Source organism: Triticum urartu, chromosome 7A, assembly GCF_056163025.1.
Source record: "Triticum urartu cultivar PI428250 chromosome 7A, HENAU_Tu73, whole genome shotgun sequence".
Taxonomy (NCBI): Eukaryota; Viridiplantae; Streptophyta; class Magnoliopsida; order Poales; family Poaceae; genus Triticum; species Triticum urartu.
Window position 1 is genome coordinate 632,449,796 of NC_141879.1, and position 15,773 is coordinate 632,465,568.

General features: G+C 44.4%; 1 long non-coding RNA gene across 1 annotated transcript; it reads left to right on the plus strand.

Annotated features, from left to right (window-relative positions):
• Positions 1-11,093: 11,093 nt before the first annotated feature.
• On the plus strand, positions 11,094-14,417 carry LOC147960833 (uncharacterized). The gene is made up of 2 exons (XR_015611070.1): positions 11,094-11,265; positions 14,096-14,417. It is a non-coding gene; the product is annotated as an uncharacterized LOC147960833 (long non-coding RNA).
• Positions 14,418-15,773: the final 1,356 nt, after the last annotated feature.

The following is a 15,773-nucleotide window of genomic DNA, read 5'->3' on the forward strand; positions in this document are numbered from 1 at the left end:
CCAAAAATATTATATCTATCAGATCTCACTCTCGTAAGTGACCGTGAAGGGATTGACAACCCCTAATCACGTTGGTTGCGAGTAGCTATCGTTTTGTGCAGGTACGAGGGACTTGAGCGTGGCCTCCTACTGGATTGATACCTTGGTTCTCAAAAACTGAGGGAAATACTTACGCTACATTGCTGCATCATCCCTTCCTCTTCGGGGAAAACCAACGCAAGCTCAAGAGGTAGCACAAACCGCCCAGCCCCATAAAGCCTGTTGATGAAGCTCCTTTACAACAGGCCACAGAGGATGTTATTATTACTAGCACTGGTTATACTGAACCTGGGAACCCCACTATTCTAGCCAAGCACTTTGCCAAAGAGGAATTAATTCAAAAGAGCAAGGCCAAGTTTGATGTTGCAAACTACTCTCACTTGGGTGTCAGCGAATTATATTTTGGTTATCTGAACCAGCTACACACTGGTCGTGCTCTGGAAGCAGACTTAGTGAAGAAACTACTCTAGAAATATGAGGTATGAACATCTGCTTACTCATATTGTCATCCAGCCCCCAAGTCTTATCCGTAGGAAAAGATATTTTTGAGTAGGGTTAGGACTTGCCCATACATTTCTATAATCTTCAAAGTCGTAGCCCTCATGGGCCAGCTTATCTTGATAAAGCTGGGCTGACTCATGTTCATTATTTGAAAGAAACTCCAGATCGTACCCCTCATGGGCCGGCTTATCTTGATAAGATGAGCCGGTTCATAGAAAACAAATGCAAGAAAAACTTCCGCACACATTAGCCTCCAAGTGTCAAGCACTTTGCTTGCAACGTGCTTGAGACTTGTGTGTAAATTATCTGGCAAATATGTTTATAACCTGTTGAACTCTTATTTGCAAGATGCTTTAACATAGGCTGGATCCCAGGTGGCCGATTTAAAGATCATGCTTGAGCAGCAAGAAGCTAAAACACGCGAAGCTGACGCTAAGCTCAAGCTTAATCTGGAAGAGAGTGAGAAGCTGAAAAGTGGATTTTCCACAGAACAAGCCACCTGGGACAAGGAGAAGGCTTCCTTGGTTCAAAGGGTAGATACTGCTGAATATTCCTTGAAACAAACTAATGCAGAATTAACTGGCTTCAAACGCCACATATCTCAGATGAGCACTGCCATCTTTGGTAAGTAACTCAGGATTGTTTTGACTACTGCCAATTCTTAACCTTAACCCGCCTGGCGACTTATCAGTGTATTTATTCAATAGGTCCCAGGAGTGCCAACCTCGACGAAGATATGTTGGTAAAGCTGAAGGTGACTTATACCTTGATTGAGTAGTTATATACCGGTGCTCAGCGGACAATAGCTGCCATCTCTCACACAAAACATCCACCTGCACTTATTAGGGAAACGCTGGACAAACTGTCAGTCGTACCCCAAAGGGTGGAGGACATAAAGCGGTCGGCTGCCAGAGCTGGTGCCATCATCGCCCTGAGCCGGGCCAAGGCGTGGCAAGCGGAGCTAGACCCGGAGGAGATGGCCACTGGCTGCCCGAGCTTAAAAGAAGACGGGTCTCGCTTTGATGCAGACGACTTTGCCAAATGTGTAAGGGAGATGCGTCCTTTAGCGAGCAAACTGGTTGAGGAAACAAATCTAACCAAGTATCGTGACTTATATCATTGAAAATGCAAAAGTGAAAGCGCTTGTTTATGAAGTTATGGATCTTATTCCGCCAACACGTAAGCACACTTTTGCTCTTGATATTGATCCATCCACGCTCATAGATGATGAGGTTGTATTCAAAGATGTAACTGGCATCAATTGGACATCACCTGATTTCCAGCCAATGGATGATGAAGAAGAAGAAGAAGAGTCGGTGCAAGATAACCCGGAGTCTTCAACACGCCAAGCCCAGAACAACTGACCCAAAAGGCGGCTCTTAGCCTTTAGCATAACGTTTCTCACTGAAAAACCTCTTAATCATTTGGGCTTGGAAAGCCGTGCAATAGGCTAGCGAAAATAATGATCTGTCATGCCATCGTGCATGTTTACTTGCTGGATATTTTAAACCGCCGATCTGATGTTGAAGATCCGTTGTTTGCATTTATAATATTATCAATCATGTGGGTCATATTATCATATTCCTTGCACACAACTAAATAACATGTGCCATGGCGGCTTAAACCAGGACGGGTAACAAATATCTTTGAACAACCCTGAAAATGAATTTTTGATTTACCAAAAACTAGTTAAGCCGGAAACATGCCAACAACTTAGAGTCAAAACTTAGGGTGGCTTACCAAAAAAACCTTAATATTTATGACAGTATGTACAAGCATACCTGCAGATCATAATACCTTCTTTTGATGATAAAAGTCGTAGATACACTACTGCAGGATGCTGCTAACGCGACACTACGATCAGAGACCCTTCGAGAAACTGTGTGCGATGCAGTAATCGCAAACGGTGGTGTATGAAAACTGTCAAAAAGGTGCAAAACGTTTGCAATGGAGGATGCATCAAACATGGTTCAGATTTTAGTTGCGTGTGCGATTCAGGCCACACGGTTAACCCGTTCGAACTATTTGCGATGAGGCAGAACAACAGAAACGGGAAACCATATCAATGTGTGTGTGATATACGGCATACAGTTTGCCCCGATGAACCATTTTCTATTAGGGAGTGCAACATAAATGGTTAGCCACATCAATGTGTGGTTGATATAGGGCATACGGTTCACTCAGACGAACTGTTTTCGATTAGTGAACGCAATAGTAACGGTTCAACTTAACAAGATGTGTGTGTACGTGGAAAACAGCTAACTTGGATGAACTGTTTGCGATGAGAATTTACAACACAGACGGTTAATACAGTTAGTTCGTGTGTGATTCTGTGTGTACAAAAAACTTTGAAAAATGCAAACTAGTTTCTTGCGGTGGCTAGGAGTATCGCACACGATGCGTCTGCAAGTACTCGTGTGCGATGATTAGTAAGTTACACATGCATTTCCTTATGTTAACACTAGTGTGATAAATTACACGTGCCACCGGCTACGGTATTCGGGTTGTGTGTGTGCTCCACTTAGTCTTCCCGCGCTCCACATGGGTGAATTGTAAAATCCACGCCTATTCCCTCACCGGTTTCCCGCCACCATCTAACGGCTTGCTGCATATAACCCAGGCGGCAACGCACCGCCATGACACTCTGCGAAGATCTAGTCCTCACCCATCTACCATTAGTTATTCCAAGCATGCCAGGCAACGACCAAAGGTTCGATGTCGACGCCTACCTGTGTTACATCTTCGGCGAGGAGAACAAGCCGGAGCAGGTCGGGGAGCAAGAGCTTCATTGGCCGGTGCAGGCACCATGGTCCATCGGCAGCGATATCGACGTCACAGTCCTTGGGAGCACAATCGACATATTGCAGAGGAGGTGTGATAAGTAGTTTGCCATCCACCGTGTGATACGTCTCCAACGTATCTATAATTTTTGATTGCTCCATGCTATATTATCTACTGTTTTAGACATTATTGGGATTTATTATCCACTTCTATATTATTTTTGGGACTAACCTATTAACCGGAGGCCCAGCCCAGAATTGTTGTTTTTGCCTGTTTTAGGGTTTTGAAGAAAAGGAATATCAAACGGAGTCCAAACGGAATGAAACCTTCGGAAACGTGATTTTCTCATCATATAAGATCCAGGAGACTTGGACCCTCCGTCAGGAAAGCGACGAGGTGGTCACGAGGGTAGGGGCGCCCCCCTGCCTCGTGGGCCCCTCGAAGCTCCACCGACGTACTTCTTCCTCCTATATATATCCACGTACCCCCAAACAATCGGGGACGGAGCCAAAAACCTAATTCCACCACCGCAACTTTCTGCATCCACGAGATCCCATCTTCGGGCCTGTTCCGGAGCTCCGCTGGAGGAGGCATCGATCACGGAGGACTTCTACATCATCATCCAAGCCCCTCCGATGAAGTGTGAGTAGTTTACTTCAGACCTATGGGTCCATAGCTAGTAGCTAGATGGCTTCTTCTCTCTTTTTGGATCTCAATACAATGTTCTCCCCCTCTCTCGTGGAGACTATTCGATGTAATCTTATTTTTGCGGTGTGTTTGTTGAGACCGATGAATTGTGGGTTTATGATCAAGTCTATCTATGAATAATGTTTGAATCTTCTCTGAATTCTTTTATGTATGATTGGTTATCTTTGCAAGTCTCTTCGAATTATCAGTTTGGTTTGGCCTAATAGATTGGTTGTTCTTGCCATGGGAGAATTGCTTAGCTTTGGGTTCGATCTTGCCGTGTCCTTTCCCAGTGATAGAAGGGGAAACAAGGCACGTATTGTATCGTTGCCATCGAGGATAACAAGATGGGGTTTTTTATCATATTGCATGAAATTGTCCCTCTACATCATGTCATCTTACTTAAGGCGTTACTCTGTTTTTAACTTAATACTCTAGATGCATGCTAGATAGCGATCGATGAGTGGAGTAATAGTAGTAGATGCAGAATCGTTTCGGTCTACTTGTCTCGGACATGATGCCTATATACGTGATCATACCTAGATATTCTCATAACTATGCTCAATTCTGTCAATTTCTCAACAGTAATTTGTTCACCCACCATAGAATACTTATGCTCTTGAGAGAAGCCACTAGTGAAACCTATGGCCCCCGGGTCTCTTTCCCATCACATCAATCTCCATCACTTTATTATTGCTTTGCTTTTACTTTATTTACTTTGCATCTCTATACCAAAAATACCAAAAAAAATATTATTTATCATCTCTATCAGATCTCACTTTCGTAAGTGACCGTGAAGGGATTGACAACCCCTAAGCGCGTTGGTTGCGTTGAGCTATTGTTTTTGTGTAGGTACGAGGGACTCGAGCGTAGCCTCCTACTGGATTGATACCTTGGTTCTCAAAAACTGAGCGAAATACTTACGCTACTTTGCTGCATCATCCCTTCCTCTTCGGGGAAATCGAATGCAGTTCTCAAGAGGTAGCAAGAAGAATTTCTGGCGCCGTTGCCGAGGAGTCTGCGCAAAAGTCAACATACCAAGTACCCATCACAATCCCTATCTCCCGCATTACATTATTTTCCATTTGCCTCTCATTTTCCTCTCCCCCACTTCACCCTTGCTGTTTTATTCGCCCTCTCTCTTCCTCCCTCTCTCTCTCTCTATTTGCCTCTTTTACCGTTTGCTTTGTGTTTGCTCGTGTGTTAGTTTGTTTGCTTGTCATCATGGCTAGTCTCATATCTTCTCCGTTGCCTCCCGAGAATGAAGTTCTAAATTTTAAACAAAGGGAGGGAGAAAATCTAAAAGATGCTTGGTATAGAATTTGCAATGCTCAAAATAGATCTACCAGGAAGCAATCTACTTCAGTTCTTCTCCGCAATTTTTATGTAGGTGTTAATCCTTGGTATAGATATATCCTTGATACCATTACCGGAGGGAATTTCTTGGGTAGCCATACTTTTGATTCTTATAATGCTATGTTAGATTTATTTGGCTCACCACCTCTTTTGGTTAATGGAACTATGTTAACTTTGGAGCATGTTATGCAAAGACTTGAAATTAATGAAAATAAAGTTGCTACTATTGAATTAATTGAAAATCTAGATAAAAATATCCACAATCAAATTACTCAATATGGATCTAAGGTAGGAATGACTTTGAAAAATATTAAGGAAAAGGAACCCATAGTTAATGAGAAGATAAACTTAGATTCTACTAGAATTGATAAACTTGAGGATATCATTACAAACTTGGGAACCGCTTTTTATTCCGTAAATAATACTCCAAGTCCTCCTACTAAAATTGCCAAGCTTATGTATGTTCCTAAAAATAAGGGTGAATCATCTAGTAAGGAAATTGCGGATCTTAAATCTATAAGTATTCATCCCAATCTTTTTGCTATCATTAAGGAACCAATTGCTACAAATGAATTTTTCGATCTTGTGCCTAAGAGTTTGATAATCACTAGAAAGAAAGAAATTCCTAAGGGAAATAGATGCCTCATTGAAGAGTTGCCTACCAAAGATGGCAATACCTAGATCTATTCTTGCTTGGTATGCCTAGCTAGGGGAGTTAAACGATAGCGCCTGTTGGGAGGCAACCCAATTTTATTTTTATTCCTTGCTTTTTGCTCCTGTTTAGTAATAAATAAATTATCTAGCCTCTGTTTTTGTTGTGTTTTTTGTGTTTAATTAGTGTTTGTGCCAAGTAGAACCGTTGGGAAGACTTGGGGAAAGTCTTGTTGAACTTGCTGTAAAAAACAGAAACTTTAGCGCTCACGAGAACTGCTGTCAGTTTTATTTGGAAAGTGCTATTTAGTTAATTCTTTTTGCAGATGATTATTAGATAAATTCCTAACGTCCAGAAATTTATTTTTATAATTTTTGGGGTTCCAGATTTTGCGCTAGCTACAGATTACAACAGACTGTTCTGTTTTTGACAGATTCTGTTTTTCGTGTGTTGTTTGCTTATTTTGATGAATCTATGGCTAGTAAAATAGTTTATAATCCATAGAGAAGTTGGAATATAGTAGGTTTAATACCCATATAAATAAATTATGAGTTAATTACAGTACCTTGAAGTGGTCTTTTGTTTTCTTTCGCTAATGGAGCTCACTAGTTTTCTACTTTAAGTTTTGTGTTGTAAAGTTTTCAAGTTTTGGGTAAAGATTTGATGGATTATGGAACAAGGAGTGGCAAGAGCCTAAGCTTGGGGATGCCCATGGCACCCCCAATATAATCTAAGGACACCTAAAAGCCAAATCTGGGGGATGCCCTGGAAGGCATCCCCTCTTTCGTCTACTTCTATCGGTAACTTTACTTGGAGCTATATTTTTATTCACCACATGATATGTGTTTTGCTTGGAGCGTCTTTTATGATTTGAGTCTTTGCTTATTAGTTTACCACAATCATCCTTGCTGTACACACCTTTTGAGAGAGCCATAAATGATTTGGAATTTGATAGAATACTCTATGTACTTCACCTATATCTTTTGAGCTTTATAATTTTGCTCTAGTGCTTCACTTATATCTTTTAGAGCAAGGTGGTGGATTTGTTTTATAGAAACTATTGATCTCTCATGCTTCACTTAGATTATTTTGAGAGTCTTAACAGCATGGTAATTTGCTTAAATCCTAATATGCTTGGTATGCAAGATTAATAATAAAACTTTCGTATGAGTGTGTCGAATACTAGGAAGAAATTGATGCTTGATAATTGTTTTGAGATATGAGGATGGTGATATTAGAGTCATGCTAGTTGAGTAGTTGTGAATTTGAGAAATGCTTGTGTTAAAATTTGTGATTCCCGTAGCATGCACGTATGGTGAACCGTTATGTGATGAAGTCGGGGCATGATTTATTTATTGATTGTCTTCCTTATGAGTGGCGGTCGGGGACGAGCGATGGTCTTTTTCTACCAATCTATCCCCCTAGGAGCATGCACGTAATACTTTGCTTTGATAACTTCTATATTTTTGCAATAAGTATATGAGTTCTTTACGACTAATGCTGAGTCCATGGATTATACGCACTTTCCTTCCTTCCACCATTGCTAACCTCTCTAATACCGCGCACTTTTCGCCAGTATCATACACCCACCAAATACCTTCCTAAAAATAGACACCATACCTACCTATCATGGCATTTCCATAGCCATTCCGAGATATATTGCCATGCAACTTTCCACCGTTTCGTTCATTATGACACGCTCCATCATTGTCATATTGCTAGCATGATCATGTAGTTGACATCGTATTTGTGGCAAAGCCATCGTTCATAATTCTTTCATACATGTCACTCTTGATTCATTGCATATCCCGGTACACCGCCGGAGGCATTCATATAGAGTCATATTTTTTTTCTCAGAATCAAGTTGTAATTCATGAGTTGTAAGTAAATAAAAGTGTGATGATCATCATTATTAGAGCATCTTCCCAGTGAGGAAAGGATGATGAAGACTATGATTCCCCCACAAGTCGGGATGAGACTCCGGATGAAAAAAAAGAAAAAAAAAGAGGCCATAAAAAAAGAGAAAGGCCCAAATAAAAAAATATGAGAGAAAAAGAGAGAAGGGACAATGTTACTATCCTTTTACCACACTTGTGCTTCAAAGTAGCACCATGATCTTCATGATAGAGAGTCTCTCATTATGTCACTTTCATATACTAGTGGGAATTTTTCATTATAGAACTTGGCTTGTATATTCCAATGATGGGCTTCCTCAAAATGCCCTAGGTCTTCGTGAGCAAGTGAGTTGGATGCACACCCACTTAGTTTCTTTTGAGCTTTCATATACTTATAGCTCTAGTGCATCCGTTGCATGGAAATCCCTACTCACTCACATTGATATCTATTGATGGGCATCTCCATAGCCCATTGATACGCCTAGTTGATGTGAGACTATCTTCTCTCTTTTTGTCTTCTCCACAACCACCATTCTATTCCACCTATAGTGCTATATCCATGGCTCACGCTCATGTATTGCGTGAAGATCAAAAAAGTTTTGAAAATGTCAAAAGTATGAAACAATTGCTTGGCTTGTCATCGGGGTTGTGCATGATTTAGATACTTTGTGTGGTGAAGATAGAGCATAGCCAGACTATATGATTTTGTAGGGATAGCTTTCTTTGGCCATGATATTTTGAGAAGACATAATTGCTTTGTTAGTATGCTTGATGTATTATTATTTTTACATCAATATGAACTTTTGTCTTGAATTTTTTGAATCTGAATATTCATACCACAATTAAGAAGATTTACATTGAAATTATGCCAAGTAGCACTCCGCATCAAAAATTCTATTCTTATCATTTACCTACTCGAGGACGAGCAGGAATTAAGCTTGGGGATGCTTGATACGTGTCAGGACCGGGTTTCGGGATACTAATTTCCCAGTAAATGGCCCTTGTGCTCACCAGCCCCAGGATTACTGTTAGCTGATGAGGCACCAACTCAATACAGAAATTCCAAGCAAAATACAAAATATGTAGTACAAGACCATTCTGGCCTATGAGTATAACAAATGGTTTCTAGTGGTTGATGGCGGAAGCGGTTTGCGGTTCATCAGCGTCTATGGGACTCCACTTCCCACAGGAACAGCTGACCTGGATAACTCCTATCTTCGCGAGGCTGCTATCACCATTGCGTAGGTTCCGGGGCTATCATTGCAACGCTCCTCTCCACGCAAGAAATCTGACCAAGACAATAGCCAGGGACAAGCCATTGAGTACTTTGAATGTACTCGCAAACATTATGAACACGGGTATAATATAACAAATGATAATCATGCCCTGAATAATTCTATGATCATACGTCAATCACAAAATAAACGTCCGTGATGCACGCAAGCGGGCTATTCATTATGCAACATGAATATGTAATAAGGGAGTAGAAGTAGAATGCACCGATCGGGTGTCCGAAGCGACACCTCGAAAAGATAATAATATAAGGCATGCCTCAGTCGGGCGTCTGAGCGACGTCTCATAAAGGGATTATAAAGGAAATAAGAAGCAAACATGCCACAGTCGGGCGTCTATGTGACACCACATAAAGGGCTTATAGAGTAATTAAATAACAAGCATGCCACAGTCGGGCATCTCAGCGACACCACATAAAGGGCTTATAAAGTAAATGAATAACAAGCATGCCACAGTCGGGCGTCTCTGCGACACCACATAAAGGGCTTATATGAGAGTAATCACAGTGAATATCCAGGAGGTAGAATCGTCCCAGGGATACGAAATAATTCAATGATGTAAATGGTTAGTTCATAATAATAGTAACCATCATGAGTCACAAGTCATGATCCATGTTCTGGTTTAGCAATTTTTCCTCCGAAGAACGACACTAAGACCGACACTTGACCCATCCCAGACTGTAGTCCTTAACCATGGACCCGGCTATTCGAAAAGATATAATCTCTACAGAGGGTGTACTCTTTACCCACGAGCAACGGATTCCTTTAGTCCATCGGGACTAATTCCATCTACGGTCTTTTAATTGAAAACACTCCTGACCGCACACACCAGCCTAACTTACCGGTGTCTGGAAATCACCCATGACACTCGTTAAGCGAGACTTTAAGTGGGGAGGCTACAACCTCGAATAGCATGGGATCACAAAATTTATCACGCGCAAACTAGGGGAGCTACCCCCTCGGCTCCAACCCGGACCAGGTGGCATGCCTACTGGATGCAGCCGGTATCTTCCACCATGGCCTCTCTGTACGGTGTGTGCTAGGAAGGGGTTGTCAACTTACTGAACCGTTGTGACACCCGGATAATTAAGCTACAGTGAACCTCTGCTATTGATGCCACATCACCATGATTATTGTTGCTAATCTCGTGATGATTCAGAACCGGTTTGAAATTGAAATTTAAAATGCAAGTCAATTAATTAAAAAAGCTTCAAAACTAAAATAAAAATGTTGGTGGTGTTGCCAATATTCACTAAGGATTTATCATGCAGAAACTAACATCATTTGGCTCACAGATAAATTCCTAGGAAAATAATAAATGGTCCAACAACAATTATTTTTGCATTTTCAAAATAAACAAATAATTAAGCCTATCATAATAATCTAAGTATTTGTGGGTGGTCCCTAAAATTTGTGCTTGAATTATGTGTTAAGTCCCATTTATAACGAAAATTAATTTGGTACTAAACTAAATTACATAACCGAGCCAAAAATAGAAAACAAAGAAAGGAATAAAGAAAAAGAAAAGAAAACAAATACAAGAGACCCCCTCCCCGCTCCTCCCGTGCACTTAGCCCACTAGCTACTAAATCGGCCCAGCCCAACTTCACCCCCTATCCCTTACCTCTGTTCATCAAACAGAGGCGTGGCACCATCTCCCCGGTCATGGACGCACGCGTCAGCCATCCCGCGCCTCCCTCCGTCGTCTCCCTGCGCGGATAAGGCCATCTCCGCGCACCCCCGTCAAACCCTTCATCCCCAGTTCCCCCTCTCCTCTCCCCTCGCTCCCTTTCTCGATCTGGACCGGCGCCCGAGCGCTGCCATGGCTGCACCATCGTCGTCCGAGTAGCCGCCGGCCGCCTCTCGCCTCTCCGTCGAGTCCATGAGCTCCGCCCGCTTCCGCTACGTCGTCCTCGACCACGAGTCCGAGTCGGGGATCACTACATCGCCGCCACGCCTCGTCTTCTGCTTCCTTGGCTCCAACACACTCCGGCGATGGTTCCGGCGCCAGCGAGCCTCCCCCAAGCCGCCTTTTGCACACCTACGGGCTCCCGGTGATCCCGTACGTCTTTCCCCTCTTCCCCTAGCTCGATCCCGTGCCTCGGTTAAGCTGTTGTTGTTGCCGAGCCCCTGTCGCCGCCGATGGGCTCGCCCCCGTCGATGTCATTCGTTTCAGAGCATGTCGAGCATGCCATCGTACTCGTGGCCTTGCGTAGGAGTTGCATGGGCCACTGGATCGTCGAACCTGGGCGCATGAGCTCAATTCCTTCGGGCTCCAACTCTGGCCATCGCGCGCCCACGCCCTTGCACGCCCTCGCGTCGCGCCCCTAATTGCCTTGCCTCCCCCCACCGTGCTCGCCTTGCCCTGGGTTCGTCCGTGCTAGCCGCGCCGTCCCACTCTTCTGCTGACGCCGCGCTGCTGCAGCCCGCCGCTACCTGCGCTCTGCCGGCCACGTCCCGTTCGCCCACCCCCGTCGTCGCCCGCGGCCGGCCACCTCCTCTATTGCTGCCTAACACCGCTGCTCCCGCCCGGCCTACGTGTCCTGCTGCGCTCTTGTGCGTCGCCGAAGGCCGCCGCACGCCGTCCTACGTCGCCGCTCTCTCCCGCCTGCTCCGTCCGGCGGCTTCCCCATCACCGGCGACCTCGCCCTGGGGCCGCCATCGGCCGAGGCCATGGCCTCGCCTGCCCTGCTGGGCGAGCGCCCGCCAGGGGTCCTGTGCCCGACCCCTGCCCGTTTGGCCCGCCAGCCTGATCCAGCCGGCGCCCGTGCGGCCCCTGGGCAGCGCCCGCACAACCGGGGCTCCGCCCCATTAGCCCATGCCCGTTAGGCCTTGTGGGCCACTGACCACAGGGGCCCACGCCCCTGTTTATCTAAAAAATGTTTTATAAAAAATATAAATTATTAATTAATTAGTTAAACGCTTAATTATCTTAGTTAATTAATCTTAATTATCCTAATGAACTATATTAGTTAGTTAAATCTGTAGTTAGTTAGAACAGTCAATGACAGGGGGCCCACCCCCTGTTGACCAGTCAAATGTTGACTGGTCAACTGGGACCCCTTGGCCCACCTGTCAGCCACTGGCTGCACTTTTGTGTACCCTGTGCTGGGTGCCCCTAGCATTTTAACAATTATTTTCGAATTAAAAATTAAGTCCAAAAAATATTTAAAACTTAGAAAATTCATAGAAAATAAACCGTAACTCTGATGAAAAAACTTTGTACATGAAAGTTGCTCAGAAGAACGACACGAATCCGGTTACGTTGGCCGTTCATCCGCCACGCATCCCTAGCATAGCGAACACGCAAATTTTCCCCTCCAGTTCAATTGTCTGAAAACGCGAAACATCGGGGATATTTTCCCAGATGTTTCCTCCCTTCACCGGTATCACCTCATACCGTGTTAGGGCACCCCTATCACGGCTACTTGTCATGTCATGCATCGCTATGCATCTGTTTTCTTAATATTTATTGTTTCTTCCCCCTTCTTCTCTCTCATAGACTACGAGACCGACGCCGCTGCTACCCAGTACGACTACGGTGTTGACGACCCCTCTCTCTTGCCAGAGCAACCTGGCAAGCCCCCCCCCCCCTTGATCACCAGATACCGCCTACTCTCTTTCTACTGCTTGCATTAGACTAGTGTAGCATGTTACTGCTTTCCATTAATCCTATTCTGATGCATAGCCTGTCCTTGCTACTCCTGTTGTTCCCTTTACCTGCAATCCTAAATGCTTAGTATAGGGTGCTAGTATTTCATCAAAGGCCCTACATTCTCGTCCGTCTGCCATGCTATACTACTGGGCCATGATCACTTCGGGAGGTGATCACGGGTACATATACTATATATTGTTACATACTTATGTTACTGTTCGGAGATGGGAGCTGAAGGGGCAGGTGGTTCCACCCAGGTAGTGGTGGGCCTGACTTCCCGACGGCCCCCGACTGTTACTTTGTGGGGAAGCGACAGGGTAGGTTACGGCCACCTAGGAGAGAGGTGGGCCTGGCCCTGGTCGGTGTTCGCGGTTACTTCAAAATAACACGATTAACGAGATCTGGGTATTTGATCTGAGTCTGGCCACTGGCCTATACGCACTACCAACTACGCGAGGACAGTTATGGGCACTCGACGTCGTGGTATCAGCCGAAGCTTTCATGACGTCAGCGACTGAGCGGCGCGCGCCGGGTTGGACCGCGTAACGCAACTTCCTTTGTAATGGAGGTTGCTAGGTCTGCTCACCGGCCGCGTACGCAACGTGCAGGTGTGCAATGGGCGATGGGCCCAGACCCCTGTGCGCATAGGATTTAGACCGGCGTGCTGACCTCTTTGTTGTGCCTAGGTAGGGCTGCGACGTGTTGATCTTTCGAGGCCGGGCATGACCCATGAAAGTGTGTCCGGACAAAGGTGATCGAGCGTGTTGGGAAATGTGGTGCGCCCCTGCAGGGAAGTTAATCTATTCGAATAGCCGTGTCCCTCGGTAAAAGGACGACCCGGAGTTGTACCTTGACCTTATGACAACTAGAACCGGATACTTAATAAACACACCCTTCCAAGTGCCAGATACAACCGGTGATCGCTCTCTCACAGGTCGACGAGGGGAGGATCATCTGTTAGGGTTATGCTATACGTTGCTACTTGGTGAACTTACCATCTACTCTCTTCTACATGCTGCAAGATGGAGGTGGCCAGAAGTGTAGTCTTCGACAGGACTAGCTATCCCCCTCTTATTCCGGCATTCTGTAGTTCAGTCTACATATGATACCCCTTTTCCATTTGATAGCAATGCCTACATATGTAGTGTAGCTCCTTGCTTGCGAGTACTTTGGATGAGTACTCATGGTTGCTTTTCTCCCCCTTTTCCCCTTTACTATACCCGATTGCTGCGACCAGACGTTGGAATCCAGAAGCCAGACGCCATTGTCGATGACGACTGCTACTACTCTGGAGGTGCCTACTACTACGTGCAGCCCGCTGACGACGACCAGGAGTAGTTTAGGAGGATCCCAAGCAGGAGGCCTGCGCCTCTTTCGATCTGTATCTCAGTTTGTGCTAGCCATCTTATGGCAACTTGTTCAACTTATGTCTGTACTCAGATATTGTTGCTTTAGCTGAGTCGTCTATGATCGAGCTCTTGTATTCGAGCCCTCGAGGCCCCTGGCTTGTAATAGGATGCTTGTATGACTTATTTTATTTGTAGAGTTGTGTTGTGATATCTTCACGTGAGTCCCTGATCTTGATCGTACACGTTTGCGTGTATGATTAGTGTATGGTCGAATCGGGGGCGTCACAAGTTGGTATCAGAGCCGACTGCCTGTAGGAATCCCCCTTCCACACTCCTTGGCCGAAGTCGAGTCTAGACATTACAAAAACTTTTACTAACATGGTTGTGTGCCTTATGGGCCCACGTCGCCAGCTGGGTGGTATTAGGATCTTTTACTCCTCGCTCCTTACTCTGGGACTCTGACATCTCTTTTATTCAGGTTAAACGATTTTACTAACTCTGACTCTAGGTTCTCGTAATTACTTCCTCCCGGAGAGCCCCTTATTACAGATGATCACTTGCTGCGCCAGTAGATTCCGAAGCTACTCTCCGATGTTTTCACGAGACCCTTGTGCCCATGGACTTTACAATTCCCTACCACCGAAATGCCCTTAGGGAAAACTACCTACAATTGTCGTTCATACATTCAACCTCAGTTGCTCTTGTTATTACAAGATGCCCTAAATTGCTCTCCGTTGTTTCGAAAATCCTTTAAGCTTACTGCCTTGCAGTTCTTTACCACATGAATACCCTTATTGAAAATTCCTCGCACTATCGAGTATCCGTTCATCCCCAGTTGTTTGTATGCTTCATAAGATACTCTGAAATACTATCCGACCTTCTGAGCCTCCTATTCAAACTATTGCTCTGCAAATACTTGTATGCTTACATTATGTATGCTCCCATATCACTAGCAATATTCACTAGTATCTTTTGACACCGTCATTTTCATCCTATTGATTCGACATGTGTGCGAATGCACACAATCATCAATCAACCCTTCTAAATTATCTTCCGGCTAAGATGTCATTTTGAACATGAGCTGGTTCTCGACCAAACTATTTGTCGTCAAATGTGCCTCTGGTCTATCCAACTTATTTGTCCTTGATCAGAGCGTCTCCTTTTGATCCTTCATTTTGGAAACCGTAATTTCTTTCTATTTAAGCATCAGACTAATTAGGTGATTCTTGAATCTGATGCCTCTGCATTCTTTCTTCCTCTGAGTGAGTACCGATACTCACATTGGCTCCGTTGTGGATCGCTCGATCCATTGTTGGATTGTTATCCGATAGTGTCCTTCATATTCAATCACCTTGTGAGTTCTTCCTCTGATACATAATGCCTGTGGTAAATTGTATCCTCTGCTTGGCCAACCATGCTCTGCTTTCGAGCTTGTGTATTTACTTTTGAAACTTGTGGTATATGTTACTAAGATGCCCGATGGGTTGAACCTATGCCTTCCCCTAATCCGTGAGAACCCAGAAGTTTTCACAAGTCATACTTTTCCGGTGTTCTACCAAATAAAAT